This window comes from Canis lupus, chromosome 10 (assembly GCF_003254725.2).
Source record: "Canis lupus dingo isolate Sandy chromosome 10, ASM325472v2, whole genome shotgun sequence".
In the NCBI taxonomy this organism is placed as follows: domain Eukaryota; kingdom Metazoa; phylum Chordata; class Mammalia; order Carnivora; family Canidae; genus Canis; species Canis lupus.
The window spans coordinates 53,064,867-53,081,613 of record NC_064252.1 but is presented as its reverse complement, the minus strand read 5'-3'; the positions used below and the strand labels follow the sequence as shown (position 1 = coordinate 53,081,613).

Sequence of the window (16,747 nt, the reverse complement as noted above, 5' to 3'; positions counted from 1 at the left end):
CAGGGAAATGCAGCCTTTTTTCACTTCTTACAACTTTACTTGGTATGTTTAATAAACCCTTTATTTTTATCTTTGAAATGCACCTAACAGGAAGCAATTAAACTTAAAGTGAGATACCTTGAAATGTAGTTTAATAGGGCATATTTTTACATTCGTGTGACTTTTTCTTTAAGTAGTACTTACGATCCTTGAGTAACAAACCTTCTAAATTTGTTCATTTAGTCGCCAAGTCCTCACTGAGTGTCAGATGTGTCTCAGACACGGAGTAGATGCTGGGTTTACAAATATGATTTGCATTGCCTTGGCTAGATCCCAAGAACACATAGCCATAAATATGAATTACAGTGCTTTTCATTAAAAATATGTATTAAAGGACCACCATAAAATGAGCCTATGCTAGATGCTAAGTGAGGATAGAAAAAGAACAAGACTGGATACAGGGGAAACAAACAAGTAAGTAATTAAGTGTTGTTATTCTCCTTCTCCTTCTCACCTTGGGCTTATCTCTATCATAGCATTTACTGCTACCAAAATTGACCAGTGTTGATCACAAAGGGTTTCCCAACAAGATTAAGCCTTTATGCCCTAAGGCATTCATTGTATGTAATAGTGGTAGTTACGATCATCCCTGAGAGAATTGAGAAAACCTTTACTGCGTTTACTATTACTGCATTCTGCGTTCTATGGTTCAGGTGAAGACTCTGGCTAGAAAAAGCTGGGGGGTGATTTTCTCAGTAGGATGAACCGTGGCGCTGGGGCATAGTTAGTGCTCCATAACCCTTCAGTAAATGCATTGTAATTACACTCAAGTGAGATAAGTCCTGTAACAAAGGTTTGTGCAACATTCTAAATTAGCACAGTATTTGGGGAGTGGATGAGAAATGTCAAAAAAAAAAAAAAATTTTCACATGGAGCTAATATTTGAGTTTGGCCCTGAAAGGAAAGTAATGTTTCTCCAAGTGAACAGGATGTGAGATGCAAAGTTGAGACAGAGGAAAAATTGGAGAAAGAGCACAGCTGTAAAAGAATGCATACCATGTTTTTTTTTTTTTTTTTTTTTTTTTTTTTTTTTTTTAGTTTTTTTTTTTTAATTTTTTATTTATTTATGATAGTCACAGAGAGAGAGAGAGAGAGGCAGAGACATAGGCAGAGGGAGAAGCAGGCTCCATGCACGGGGAGCCCGATGTGGGATTCGATCCCGGGTCTCCAGGATCGCGCCCTGGGCCAAAGGCAGGCGCTAAACCGCTGCGCCACCCAGGGATCCCCGCATACCATGTTTAAGGGAACTCAGGTCGGTGTGTCTAAGCAAGGGTGCATGGAAGAGAGGCGAATAGTAGTGCTGGATAAATATTGAGGGAGATGAGCAATGGATGGCATGATGGCAGGTGTGACTGCTACAGTGGTTGAAAGTTGTGTGTGTCAGAATCACCTGAGAGTTTAGGAAACTGCAGATCCTTGTCCCTCACAGCTTCTGATTTAGCAGTGAGCCAGCATTTTTAGAAACAATTTAGGGTATTACAGATGCAAATGATACAAGGACTTTAACAAAGGTTGCTGTTTGTTACCGACTGCCAGGGAGACTTCTAGAAATATCTATGATAGGGCCAGAATTCAGTAGAAATGAAGGATCAAAAGACCCTAAGCCTCCAGGGGAAAAAAAAAAAAGTACAGCGAATCAAGGGAGAGATGTGAGGGGTTGATCTAGGGAATATCAAACAGTCCAGAGGTACCAGAGGTAAAATCGAGATGACTTGAGTTTTGGAGAAGAAAACAATAAAAAAATATATATGAAAACAAGGAAAATCTGCATATTTCTAACCAAAACAAAGCAATTAAACCAGTTATTATTCTTTAGAGTTAAAAAGAATGAGGGCAAAATTGGTAGGAAGCAAGAGGGAAGGAAGAAAATGAGCAGAATTGCATTCCCAGAATGCAATTTTTCATCATTTGGGCTGTACATATCTAACAATTGACCAGCACATGCGAAGAGCAACCCAGTACATTTTACTCAACCTCTGTGAGCCCTGGGTTTTTCATCTGTTGAGTGAGGAGATTAAGTTTTATGTACTTTATAGTCTTTTACTATAATAAAACTTATGTAAAAGCTAAAACCCTTGCTGTAGAAGTGGTCATCTGTACAAAAGAGAAATATTTTGCATATAAAGCTATCTTAAAATCCTACCCTCAAAAGTTTTCTAGCCAAAGGGCTTCTTACACATCACTCTGAGGGACTTAATTATCCTCAAAAAATAGGAAAGATAAGTTTTTCCCACCACTACCACCTCCCTGATCAAAAATAAAAACAACAGACAAAATACCTCTAAAATCTAAGAAAAACACGTGGGTTGAAAGAGATTCCTATGTGTTTGCTTAGTTATTTATACTTTCCCCCTTAAGGAAAGGTAGGCAAAGCATCCAGAATCAGACTATTAAGAAACAGGTCAAATGTAAGAAGTCTTTCTCTGCCCAGGCCCTTGAAACCTTTCTGAGGCACCCACCTGCTTTGATGCTCAGAGCCCTGCATTCTCATTAAGTTTTACAGATTTCCATCAAACAAGCTTCATTGCTTTAAGCCTGTAGCTGGGCCCACAGTCCAGTCATAGGACTATGATCAAAACACTTGATGTAAAAAATTCAAAATACTGAGTATGCTTCTCCTGCTATACATCTCCCTGTGTTCTAGCAAAGGTAGCTGGAGAGCTCTGCATGTAATTGCCTTGTAGCCCATTTTTAAATAATAATTTGATCCTAGGAAAGGAAGGTGCTTGTGAATAGGTGAATAGATCTTAAGAATGATAACATTTGCAATTGGCTTCTAGGGACATTTTTCACTGGAAATTCTTAGCATGGACCAGGGAGATACCAGAGGCCAGCCATGTCTTCTGTTCTTTGAAGAAAGAGTTCTTATACCAACCTATCCCTCCTGGTTCTAAAACTTGACTCCATTAAAGAATGGAAATTAGAGAGAGAGGAGCTATCTCCACAGTTGGTCCTGTGATCATACATGCTAAGCAGTATATAAGTGTGGGAGGAGGCAAAAGAACCAGTGGAAAGATAGATGAGATTCAAAAAATGCTTTCCCTTACTTTGGGTCATTACAATTTGTTTTAACTCATACTCCCTTTTATTCTATTAAGAACTGAAAGTGCATATGAACCTTTGATAATTTTATTAGGAAGAAAAGGGGAGGGAGGGAGGAGAAAGATACAAAAAGAGAGAGTAAAAGAGAAAGAACTTTCTTTTGATAGTCTTCTTAGTGGAAAAAAAGTGTACAATATTCAAAAATAGGAGCGACTATAAGAAGGGGAATCATGTTTTATTTAAAGAAAAAAAATCTGAACAAGAAGCGAACTTTAAAGATGAACAATTAAAACCTTAAATATGGGGGTGGGTCTCTATGGAGCTTGAAAGAAAGAATTGAGACATGATCTAATCTTGCTTTTAGTGGACTTTTCCAGGATGCCCAAATTTGGAAGACATAGGGCAAGGTGTTCATTATCTCTTTCCTGTGCATAAATCTGCGATGCTATATTTTTTGTTTTGGTCCTAAGATCTCATACCCAATATGGTACATGCGTGGTTTTCTGTGTCAATTTGAATTTCTCAAATCTGGATGAAATACAATGGGATCTATTAAGTGTTAGCCCTTCAGATTGCCAGCCTTTTCCATAAAGCCATATAATTTTAAAGAAAATAAAAAAGTTGGGATTGTTTATTCTCTTCAAAATGGAGAGTGACATCTGAGTGGCTCAGGGAGTGATCCCGGCATACGGGACGGAGTCCCACATCGGGCTCCCTGCATGCAATCTGCTTTTCCCTCTGTCTATGTCTCTGCCTTTCTCTCTCTGTGTCTCTCATGAATAAATAAACAAATCTTTAAAAAAAAATGAAGAGAGATCTAAAGAGACATGTTTTGGCCACACTGTTAACCATTAGTAGAGCTAGATAGAGAAATAAGTCTTACAATTCCTGCTCCAGACTCTCTTACGATGTAATCCCTCCATTAGGTTCCTTTTCTAGCTCCATGGAAGCAGCAAGAAAAGCAGGTATCAAAGATGTCATAGTTCTATTTGCTAACACTTGGTTTGTGTCTGACTAACCAAGGAGATAAAATGTCCTCAGAGCAAAGGAGCTAAACCTATCATATGCAATAGTACATTTTCGTGGTATTTAAATACACTCTAATCTATAATGTGCATGGCAGGTCTGTCAAACACTGACTAAACTAAAGGGCTTTCTGAATCCACCAGGTCAACACTATACAAACTTATGAAAATCCACTTAAGACGGATTTTAATATACAGTAAAGCTGTCATGAAAAAACTTTAAAAATATGTGGGATTAATTTTAGATTTCATCCTCTTCTCACCGCTCTTCCCATTTCTTAAGCACATTCCAAGATGACCATTTTGGACTTTCTCGAACACCTGACATTCTTAGAATTCCATTGCAGACATCAAGGTCATGGTTTCTGCGAGTTAATCTCACAATCATTTGAGTTCACTCAAGCCTTTGACATCGTGATATCTGACACCATCATCAGGATTTCTGTTGTTCCAGTAGCGTCCTAAAAGCCATGTGTCTAGCATACATGTCAAATCCAATATAATAGTGGAAGGGCAGATCCAAGTGTTAAATTCTCAAATGCCTAAGCATATCAGATCTTTGCAGCACTCTGATTTAATTTACCTATAACTATTTTCTTAGATAATCATCTTGCCCCATAAACAGCAAATGTTGACATCAGAAGAAAGTATAGCAGTGTATATCCTAGTGGTTAGGGAAAAAAGTGCTAATTATACAAGTGAGGGAACTAAGGCACTGCCAGATTAAGTGACTTTCCCAAGTATTAACATTTTTTTTTGCAAAGATGTGTCCAATAATTTACTTATCCTTGACCCATCCAATAAAACAAGATAATAACCATGTTGACAGAAGTGTCCACAACATTACCTAATACTTCTTTCCCCTGATGTTTCATTTACAAATCAGCTAAGAATGTGAGGAAACAGGTTCCCATTGCCAGTTTTTAAATGTCAGAATCATTTGTGTCATTCTACTCTTTTTATATTCTTACCAGAACTCCATTGATCACATGATTCTACAAGCATCTCTCAAATTAACCTTACTTTTCTTGGCTGCCATCATATGACTAAAAAGTTTCTTGGTGTTAGAGAAAAGTAAACGCTTCACTTATTTCTCTAGAAACTTTACTTCTAAGTCAAGTTGTGAGCTTTGCAGGGTCTATAAAGCATGTCTTTCACATCCATTACTATTCCTTGGCACAGAAATCAGATCTTAGTATGTTACTTAGAAATCCCCCAACTCACTCAAATTTTCAGTCTCCAGTTATAGCCAAACTGCAGATTATACTGTCTATGCTTGCAACTGTGTAACTATAATTAAGTAATAGAACTCTAATTAAGCAATTATATTATGTGTGTTCTTATCATTTTTAGGGGGGAGAAAAGCAAGTTCATTTTAGTTTGTTGTGGATTTTTTTTTTTTTTTAATGCTTTCCTACAACATGCTATATTTGAATAGTTCTTTCTTCTTTTGGAGTCAGATACATACATCTCTTCTAAATTACTGGTTTTGTTTCTCGTTTAATCTAAAATTCTATCTAGGTAAATTACAGTATTAATTTCTTATGTAAGCAGTCTGCTTTCCTCTATTTGGTTTTGCACCACCGCCCTCCATTTTCAGATATACTTTCCTGCATTCCTTCAATTAGGATTACAGTTACTGTGATGCCTGAGACCCACCCTACCAACTGACAAAACAATTATTCACCCTTTCCACCCTGCTTAAAATGCATTAAATTTCTACTCACAACTTGAATTATAATTCCCGTAGAATTAGCTTCCCGTAGAAAACATCAAAACATTTCCGACGATTTCCTTTTCATCACGTGCAACTGCTTTGACCCCGATTAGCAGGACATATTTCCTAACCATGTATTTATTCTCTATTCTGATGAAGAAATTACTACTTGGTTGCTGGGATGTTGACTTATATAACTTGCAGTGAAACACGTTTGCTCTGAATTATGTCTTTCTCATTTATCCTTCTCTTAAAACTCCCCTGTCATGTAAGACCCCTATGCTCATGTCTTTGGAAAAACATTGCCAAACAGGTTTTCCTTATTACATCATAATCTTTAATTCAAGAATATTTACTGGGAATGGGGTGCCTGAGTGGCACAATCAGTTAAGGCTCCAACTCTTGGTTTTGGTTCAGGTCATGATCTCAGGGTCAGAAGATGGAACTCCATATCAGGCTCCTATCTCAGCGTGGAGTCTGTTGGGGATTCTCCCTCTGTCCCTCCCCCCACCCTACTCACTCTCTCTCTGTCAAATAAATAAAATAAATATTTTTTAAAGGCTATTTATTGGTTATATTGTGCTCAGCATTATGAGGGATACTTAAAAAAAAATTACCCTGAAATAGCTTATCATCAAACCAGGAGGTCAGATTTCACAAAGTAAAATATTTGTTTATTCCTTCAGTATTTAATGACCACTTTCTAAAGGCTCATTTGACTTGGAGACCTGTGGTTTATCCATTTTTAAAAGGTCTAAATCCTACCTTTTAGTGATCTTGCAGTCTAAGACTGAGATAGTTTACTGTAGGGATTCTGGAGTAATACTTTCTCAGACTTGATTTTGATGGGAACTTGGGCAAGTAGATCACATTTTCTGTCCTTCTGTTTCCTCTTCACCTCATCTAAAAAGTAGAAATATAAAAGTATAAATAAATAAATAAATTAATTAATTAATTAAATATTTGTGAGGTTTAAATGAGATAGTCAATGTACTTTTAAATGAAACAGGAGAGGTAGGAATAAGGGCTGATACGTAGGTGTGTAACTGGCACTGAGGTATGTCATAATACTATTTAATCTTCATAATAAACAAGCAGAGTATTATTCTCTGTGATTTTTTTTAAGGGAGATGATTCAGGAAAGCTAAGTAATTTGCCTGAGGCATCATCCTATTAATAGATTGAACGAAGATTCAAACTAATTCAGTACTATGCTAAAGCTTGTTTCAGGGCAATGGCAGAGAGAGTATTGGATAAAGGTGGGAAAAAATGAGTTTTGCTTTAGACTCATTCATTTATTTGTTCAACAAATTCACATAGAGGATGTATTGAAGCTTTGGGAAAGGGCATGTTCATCAGGTAAGGTAATGAGGAGAGACAGGAAGAGACTCATTTATTTAGTTGCTCAACAAACATTTCTTCAACACTGAGCTGCATTCCAAGTGTGTACTGGCTGCTGAGCAGCAAACAAGAAAACCTATTTTGTAGTGCCTTAAAACCTGCAGAGAGCTTCCTCTGCTGCTATGTAGTGTTCAAGAGACAGATTAGGAGCCATTCACATGGAAGAGGTATTAAAGCTTTGAGAATGGACATGCCATTCCCAGGAAGGGAATGAAGAGACATGGGGGGACAATGGAACTACCGGAACTTTGAGAAGTATCCATGTTAGGAAATAAGGTCAGGGAGAGAAAAGAGGGGAAGAAAGGGGCCAGAAGGTAAAGGTTGTATCCCCGAGTATATGGCAGTACCTAATGACAGATAAGACCTACAGGAGGGGACAGCTTGAAAGGGGCCCATATGACTGGGGAGGAAGACATAGACCTTTGGAAATAGATTCTTGGCTGCTACAAGAGATCAGAGAGACTGTAACCCTGCTGACACATCAGTCATAGGTTTAAGGGATTGTGGCATGGGTAGAGAGTTATTTTCATATGAGGACAAAGACCCAGATCAGGCCACGTCCCTCCCCACAGTACACCCTTCCATGTGGCTCTGCTCATTTAGAACTGTGTCCTAGGACATTTTCACAGGCCTCATAAAAACCTGAGGAGTCGTCCAACAGGATTCTTCTTCCAGACAGACCAGGGAAATCCCTACTGCAGTGTCCTGTGTATGGCAAGGCCCCTGAAGGCTGCCAAGCCAGACGGACAGTGGGGCACTCTTCCCAAGGAGAACTGGCAAAGCTCACCATCTGTTCTGCTTGAAACAAAGCTTTTTCTTTGCAATTCTGACCTGCCCAGGGCAGGTAGTTGTGATGAGCTCATTGCCAACTACACAGCATCTCAGTCCAGGCAGAGTGAAGAATAGGACAGTTAATTATCTGTAGTTGGACAAATCTGCATTCCAGTCCTGAGTCTAGTACTGTTGATAAATTGCACAACCTCTTCAAATGTGACTTTTCTGTGTAATGAGAGAGGATAGCAAAATTTTGATGATTTGAAATGGTATATAGCAACATAGAAGCATATAGACGATGTTCCAAAAAAACAGAAGCATATTTAATAGCATGGCTATACAATGAATGACAGTAACAGCTGTTAAAACAGAGAGGGAAGATCTGAGAAACAGTAATGGGGCAACTCTGAAAGAGCAGTTGTCCCATGAACTCAGATGGCAGGAGGCTCAGGAAGAAGTGGCTGGCAAAGAGAGAGAAGTGGTGAATTGTTTTTGTGTTTTTAAGAAAGTTGGCAATGAGCAGAAGGAAAGAGATGGGCTGTTGCTGGAGGAAGCCTAATGCTAAAGGGAAGTTCCTAACTCCTGATCATAACTGTGAAATCAAAACAAACATAAAACTCAGTACTATTCTCACTAAGAATAGATATGTTTTCAAAAAATTAGTTTTCTTACAGGAAATCACTGCAAGAGTTTTAGGGAGCCATTAGGAAAGAGAAATTGAAAATGCTGGAAAGATAATAGCTTCCGTAGTATGTAGTTAATTCTTATTTTACAGCCCCTGTTTACTTTTGCATTCTTTTAGCACTTTGGCCTTCATTTCTCCATGCTGTAGGAGGCAGGAGGAGACCTCTTAAGAAACACAGATAATAATAGCAATGGAAGTTAAAATCATGTTTGAACTCTAAGCCCTCACTTGAGAAAATAGCTGGGATACCCAGCCCCTGGAGTCCTTCTTCCCTATGGCAGACTAGCAAGCGATGTGCATTGTCCGCAGCCTTCCCAATATTACTGGGACCACCATGAATGCTATTCTTTAATCTGTTTCCATGAATCTTTTGTGTGTCTGCCAGGGAGAATTAATCATACTCGCAATCTCAAATGCTGACCTGGCAGTTTTGCTAAGGTGCTTCCCTCAGTTGGAGTAGGGGCAGGGGTCAGGGGTTGGGATGGAGTAGGGTGGGGTGAATCTCTTCTTACTCTGGCCCATAAGTCACAATAAGAGGAATTTGGATCATGCCCCACTCCCTGCAACAACAATAACAACAACAATAAATAGTCCAGAGATCAACTGAGAAACCCTCAAAGTCTTATATCTCAAAAAAATTAATCAGAAATCAAATTCCTTCTTACGTTCAAAACTCAGAACATATTTTCTGTCAAACTATATCACAGCCTAAGAAGAGTTCTTTTTTTCTTGGTTAAGTGTTAAACTCAGGACACTAGGGTCTCACCATCACTTCCAAAGTCCTCTTTATATCTTATTCCAGATGTCTACCAGGACCTCATAAAACATACACCCTATGCTTAATTTCCCTAGCACATCAGAATTTCTAACTTGGTCTTGCAAATTGTGTCCCCATTCTGGTATTCCATTAGTGTTTCATTGGTTCCTTCAGAACAAAGGTCCTCCTTTATTTCTTCTAGAATCCATCCTAGCCCTTGAAGAGTCTTCTGGACATAGGCACAGAATAATGGACTGCTGGATAAATGAACAAGTGAATTGGATCCAGAGCATTACAGACAGCTTAGCCCCAAGAAGTATGAGAATCTTCCCTACTGTCAAGACAGGGTGGAAAGAAGGGAGAGGAAGACCCTTCCTGGTGAAGGGGTGGAGGGAAGGGAAATGAGAAAACCCCAGGTTTAGCACTTTTCGTTTTTTTGGGTTTTTTTTTTAGGATTCAGGTAGGGCTAGACTAATAGAATTAAAAAACCCTAAACGCAAGCATGAATCGCTTTGCAGTGATTAAATGATACGCAGCCCATTTATCCTATTTCTGTGAGTCTGTAGGAAGAGACCTGCTTCAGCCCCATTTCTCCAGCCGCAGCTCTGCATAAGAAGGCTTTCCTTTTTGGCTTAATGAAACTTTTAGCAAAGCACACATTACCATAACCAATAGAGTTATCAGGATGCCTTTCTCCATGTTTAATGATCTGGAGCAAATGGTCCGTTCTATGACTCTCCCACACAGATGCCTACAGGTGTTGAAGACTGTCAGGCAGTTCTAATGTGTATTTTTATTTTTGAGGACAAAGAAACTTACAGATCGATACATGATTAAAGTTTCAGTTTACATAGATATGACCCTATATCCTGATCTACTTTAATATTAAATATGTAATACAAAATCAAGGAAGTTTAAACTTATTTTTGAAAGATTCTATTTATTTATTTATTTATTTATTTATTTATTTATTTATTTATTTATTCATAAGAGACACAAAGAGAGGCTCAGAGACCTAGGCAGAGGGAGAAGCAGGCTCCCTGCAGGGAGCCTGGTGCAGGACTCACTCCCAGGACCCCAGAATCATGACCTGAGCCAAAGGCAGACACTCAACCACTGAGCCACCCAGGTGCCCCTAAACATTTTTATAAATGCAAATATAATTACTCAGCTTGGAAATATCTTTAGCTATGATACATAGTCAATTATGTTGTTGTTTCAGATTGATAATTTTAAAGGAATGGATAACTATTTATCAATGATACATAGTCAATTATGTTGTTGTTTCAGATTGATAATTTTAAAGGAATGGATAACTATTTATCAATAAGTTTCCTTTTTACAATTTTCACCTTTTTTTAAATACCTTTCTGTGGGCGGGATGCCAAGGGGATCACTGTCAGACAACTTAAAGGGTATGATAATACCTACTTTTCTTCCCCTCCCCCCTACTTTTCTTTAATGCTTTTAACATATGTTTCATCCAATAACTTGTTTTAAACAGCCTAGATGGGCTGGATATAAGAATAACTATCACTTGCCATTTAAAACATTTCTTGTCTCTAAAGCATGGCCAAAACATGAAGATGTTTCTAAATAAGTCAAGAGAATTTTGGTTGCTTTCCTCTCTGCAAGCAACAAATAAAATTGCATTTTGCTCTTAATACACAAAATCTGTTCTGTTAGAACCACTGATCAGGGGGATCAGATCTACCCCCAAAGAAAAACATTGTATTTGGGTCTATTTGATCATAAAATGTTTTCCTTTCCCCCATCTAAATCTTTTTATTTTGTGAGTTGTGGTTTTTAAAATTGACAGTATTTAAGACAAACGTTGAGTGTCTTGCCATATTTTTTATGCTGCACAAGTTGTATCATTTTCAAGATTAGGAAAATATGGGAGAAATGTACTTATTAATCCAGTGCCCTGTAAGTACATCATACTAGGCTCCACTGGGGCTAGATGACATGGGCTCTGGGGGCTCTTGTCCAATCCCCTTGTCAGTGCAGAATTACTAAGGCAGAAGGGGACTGATTGGGATAAGAAAATGTATTCTAAACATTTCCTATGTATTAACATGAAATGGATCACCTTAGTTATTCTATCACTGTGATTGTTCACCTGATCGTGCTTAAGTTGATAAGATTCACAAGAAATAACACTTGATCTTTTAAACTGATGATTCCGTTTAGATGAACTGCACAAACATTCTGCTCTTGGAGAATTTCATTTTGAAGTGACTGAGGATAGGGCATCCAGGTGGAGGGGGAGGAGAAGAATGTGCTCATTTGGCCCAGGCCACGGGCTGTTTAGGACTGGCAATTATTATTGATCACTACATTGATTTTGGCCCATTTGGCTAGGATGCCTTCCTAAATAAAGTGCTCTAAGAAAGTGCTCTGCTTCCCGATCTTCATGACAAGCTTCCCGCCATTGTGTTTCGATGCCAGTTTTGTCCTCTGCACTTGGATAAATTGGTTTTCCCCCAAGATTTTGTTTTAAATCCTTGTGAGACCATGCATATGTCACACACAGGTGTTCCTCACTATGAGCATCCTTTCCATTGAACTAGGTGCCTTAAAGAAAAACAAACATCAAACGGGTCAAGCTCACCACAACGGATTATGCAGTCTTTATAGGTGGACAGTGTCCATGGTCTGAAGCCTATAATCCTCTCTGCCCTGGTTATAGAGAAAATCTAAAGGAGTCTTGGCTGTCTTCTTGCCCTTTGCTCCTTGAACCAAGAGCAAGCTCTCTTTCCAAAGTTGTCTCTTCTAATTCTGTTGCCATTACAAGCCCAAAGAATCCCCCTGTGTTGTTACTTTGGAACCTCTGTCTCTCCTCACAGATGCTTTCTCAGCTCAGCTACTTGCTACCTAAGTGCATGAAAATGCATGACCAATTACTCTCTTCCTTCTGGGGTGCACAAACTGTAGCAGGTGCCAGTTTCTGTGCTGGATTGATGGCTTGCATCATTATGAAGCCTGTCTGTATGTTTCTAGTGTCATTTGCCCTTGCAAACTCTGGAAGTTGACTAATGGGGTTTTAAATCAGGCTTTAATACTTACTATTTGTGTAACTTGAACAAGTTTCTTTACTTCATCTGCAAATACAGTTAATAAGAGTTATCATAGCCGCTAGCAGACAGGGCTTCTGGTAAGGATTAAATGAGATGCTGCCTTCAGAGTCTAGCACAGTGATGGGCACAGACTAAGTTATCCCTAAGCAGTAGATTTTATTTTTATCCCTTCCTTCATTAATGTGTTCTTGGAGTTTGCTGCCAGGGGCATGGCTGGAAAGGATTTGGGCTTGCTTAACCAAGGTAGAAATTTGGATCCAGCACAATAACTGTTTGAGATCCACACAAAGGGTTTTAGAAGCCTCAGACATGTAGTTATTCTGTGGAAATGGAGCTTAATAGCCAAGGGAAAGAAGCCAAGCCTGAATCTTCACTGAAGGGTGCTTGACTCCTACTTAACATGCAGATTGGGGCACACTTCCCCGCTTAGCTTTGGTGCATCTGCTGAGGGATGAGAAAGATGCATTCTCCCGCCTGACAGGCACCCTCCTCCCCAGCCCACAGAGACCTTGCTGTAGTCAGCCCCTTTGGGAAGAACCGTTGAGTGTAAGAGAGAATCAGAAGAGCAGGGACAGAAACTGGAATAAGATTTGGTGAAAGACACATCAAGGAGCAAAGAATCATAGGCATCGTGATGATTAAAATCAGATAACCCAGAACTTCCCTAGACCTGGACCTACATTTCTTGTGTCACTGTCATCTTTTGTCCTAGTTTTCCGCCTTTCTGCAGATCATCATCCGTCCTTCATTAAAGGCCTGACTATATATATATATATATATATATATATATATATATATATATGATAGAACCTTCCTTGACTGTCCTATTTATGGAAAGAGAGACAGCTCCAGACTCTATACTAAACAGCCCTTCTTACTTTATGTATCTATTCTTTTCCCTTTATACTCTCATCACGCATTTATTATGTCCCCACTTTATACAAGAAATCAAGCTTAGAACCAGAGATAAAATGTTCAACAAACTTCAGTTTCTGACCTCAAAGAGCTGGCTCTACATAATGTCGTCTCCTCACCAGACTGTTAGCTGACCTGCTGAAATGCTGTGGCCTCTTTCTCTGCTCTTTTCAGCACACTGATCCCTAGTATTTGTACATATTTTGTCATCCATCATCTCAGAACTGTTTACCCAAAACAGAGGACTCAGTGGAGAAGACCATGTTTGGTACAGAACATTCTCTATTCTGGAGAGGGAGTTGGAGTATTTAGAGAATTTAGTGAGACAATTGCTGAAAGTGTTTGGTGAGCTAATGCTAGTTGACCAAGGGAATGCCAGAGAATGTCCCATGCTGTCACTGGCGAGGAATGTAAAAGTATTCAGATTACAGAGAAAGTTGTGTATACTAGTAGAATAGTCTGGATTGTTCCATAGATACAATGGCATTGCAGAAAATAGTTCATAGGCGATATTATGAAGAACCAGTGCTTAATAGAGCCATGAAACAGAACATGTATTATTGTACAAGCACATTATATGACCACAGCAGCATAAAATTCAAGGTTTTGAAAAAGCAAATGCAATCTTGACAAAATCTTCAGTTGAGAATGTATCTAATGCCTCTGATTTAAAGCTGCCTGTAACTAATGTTAAAAAATGAATACAAAAAAGCTATCTAAAAATGTATTTATAATATCGTACAGTTACAAGGGGCTCCAAAGCTTACAATGTGTTTTCATTTATTTCACTGTGTTTAATACTTGAGCAACAATGAACTTTATTCAGCATTGGCACATAACAGGTACCCCATACATGCATTTAAACATTTGTGTAGCCATTCATTCCATTCAAGTATTTATGAAGAAATTGTGATATGCCAGGATACTGTGGGTGTGACAGTGAATAAAACTGAATGGTTTCTGACTCTCCTTAGTGTTTATAGTCTAATAGGTGAGATGCATGCCTAGAAAGCCAACAAGTTAGATCCCTGCCTATTTTTAGAAAAGATAGAATTAATTTTTAATTAATCTGAGAGAGTTAAGAGAGATAATAGGTAGCAAAGTAAACTTAGAAGAGCTAATAAGTAAAGGAGAACAGTTTAAAATGAAGACATTGTGTCTGAAGGATGGCACGCTTTCACCATTGCACACCAGTCCAGGAGCGAGTGAGCAAGTCTCCCGGCAAGCCGGCCAGGGCTCCTACAGCATGTCTCCCACATGGTCCCATCCACATGCACACTATGCATATTCTGCACACTTCCCTTTAAAACATGGTTTCATGAGATTCAGATTCTTTGAGTCCTTTCTGTGAAAGACCCAATATCATAGTTATTATTTGAGTTTAACAATGTTATTGTTATTATATGATACTGATCCATATGGCTCTAATTCTGTTTTTCTATAGCACTGCATAGTGAGACATGAGGAATGTGTAAAAGAGCAGCCTCCTCATGTGCCTGTTGGTTTTTCAAAAAAAAAAGAAAAAAGAAAGAAAGAAAGAAAGAAAGAAAGAAAGAAAGAAAGAAAGAAAGAAAAAGAGTTTCTTGATTTCATGTTGCCATATTTGAAATTTTAACTCTCCTAGAGCATGGTCTAGGATAACAGAACTGTATTTATGGTGTGGATAGGTGAAGTGAGGGAGCAGGCAACATGATATGCTCAGCTTCCAGAAGGTTTGTTTGTAGGGAATTTTGCTTACAGGTGAAAGGTCTAACTTTTATTGAGTGCCAAAAACATAACAAGCATTGGAGGGAGAGATAACTTTTACTAGAATAATCACTATAATACTTTATTTTATTTATACTTATTTAATACTAATACCATCTTATGGTGGTTGGCATTGATAACTTTGAGAAGGACAACCACATATCATAAGACTCTCCCAAGCCTTAGTTGTTTGCATACCATATTTATAGCTTGCTTATATTGTTATTTGCCTAGTATTTTACAATTAAACTTAATTTACTTTTGAAATTAATCTCACGCTAACTGATATTATCCATAAAATTACAACTTTGATATGCTAGTTACACTTTTTTTTTATTTCAAGTACACATTAAAATAAATATAACTGGGAAATTAAATGCAGTTTTGAGCCACCTAGCATCATCCCACACATCCCTCTGGTATGAGTCCCAATCTTCGAAGTTAAAAGGCAAATTTGTGAAATAGTTAAAACAGGGAATGTTATGCTCATGTCAGCAGTGAGGCAGGTGTGGCTCAAAGGAGCCAAGACATTTTTGTAGTGCAACCCCATCTTTGTAGCCAGAGATGGAGAGATTATATCTCACCTGAGGTCAGGAAGCTGGATGGAGACAAAATTGGCCCTGGAACTCAGATTGCAGATCTCACTGTTGTAAATTGATTCAACACTCTCTCTAATTTTGTTAATAAGTTCCTTCTCCTAATGCAGAGCAGAAGCAATTTATTGGTACCCCTTGCAAGTATAATAATGATATTTATAGGGATGCCTGGGTGGCTTAGTGGTTGAGTATCTGCCTTTGGTTCAGGGCATGATCCTGGAGTCCCAGGATCAAGTCCCACGTCGGGCTCCCTGCATGGAGCCTGCTTCTCCCTCTGCCCATGTCTCTGCCTTTCTCTTTCTCTGTGTCTCTCATGAAAAATAAATAAAATCTTTAAAAAATAATGATATTTCTAAATATTTGCTTTTCAAGCATAAGCCAGGACTCCAAAGTATATTTTCAGAAAGCTGATTACCATTAGAGGTGATTTATATTAAATATATTAATACATCTTTGACATTTTATTAAGTATCTACTTATTCCTCTAAATATGCAAGTTGTTTTCATTAATTGTTAGGGCCAGCTTCTCTGTGTGCCAACACCTTCCAACTAGGGAAATGGTAGTAAAACGGATATTAGAACTCTCACTTTCACTGGAGTGGAAAGAATTTGAGGTTAAAACGAAATAACTTTCAGTAGGAAAGTGCTATGGGATCCCTAAGTAATGTTTCCTATTCCTTTGTGAGAGCCTTTTAAGTTAGGCCATAACTGATTTTTTTGTATTGAATAGGCTTTGACAAATATATTCATCTGTCCAAAAAATTCAAATATGTGCATACTATGTATCAGACACTTTTAGGTGGGAAATACAGTAGTGAATAAAGGAAAAAAGAATCTACCTTTGTGTGGAGCTTATATTGTACTGGAGGGACACAGACACTAAACAGATTTTAAAAACAAATAATCTGTGAATGGTGTGTGTTTTTGAGAAAAATCAAGTAGGATGTCACTGGGCAGGAGAGGAGGAAAA

The 16,747-nt window shown here is 38.3% G+C and overlaps 1 protein-coding gene and 1 long non-coding RNA gene across 24 annotated transcripts in view; one reads left to right on the top strand and one right to left on the bottom strand.

The window, feature by feature from the left end:
* The window catches only part of NRXN1 (neurexin 1), a 1,115,712-nt gene that overhangs the window by 429,465 nt on the left and 669,500 nt on the right, over positions 1-16,747 (top strand). The window lies entirely within an intron of this gene.
* LOC112672146 (uncharacterized) overlaps positions 1-16,747 on the bottom strand; it is an 86,666-nt gene that overhangs the window by 11,795 nt on the left and 58,124 nt on the right. For both annotated transcript variants that reach the window (XR_007413801.1, XR_007413802.1), the window contains exon 6: positions 6,589-6,726. This is a non-coding gene — a long non-coding RNA (uncharacterized LOC112672146). The remainder of the gene's footprint in view (positions 1-6,588; positions 6,727-16,747) is intronic.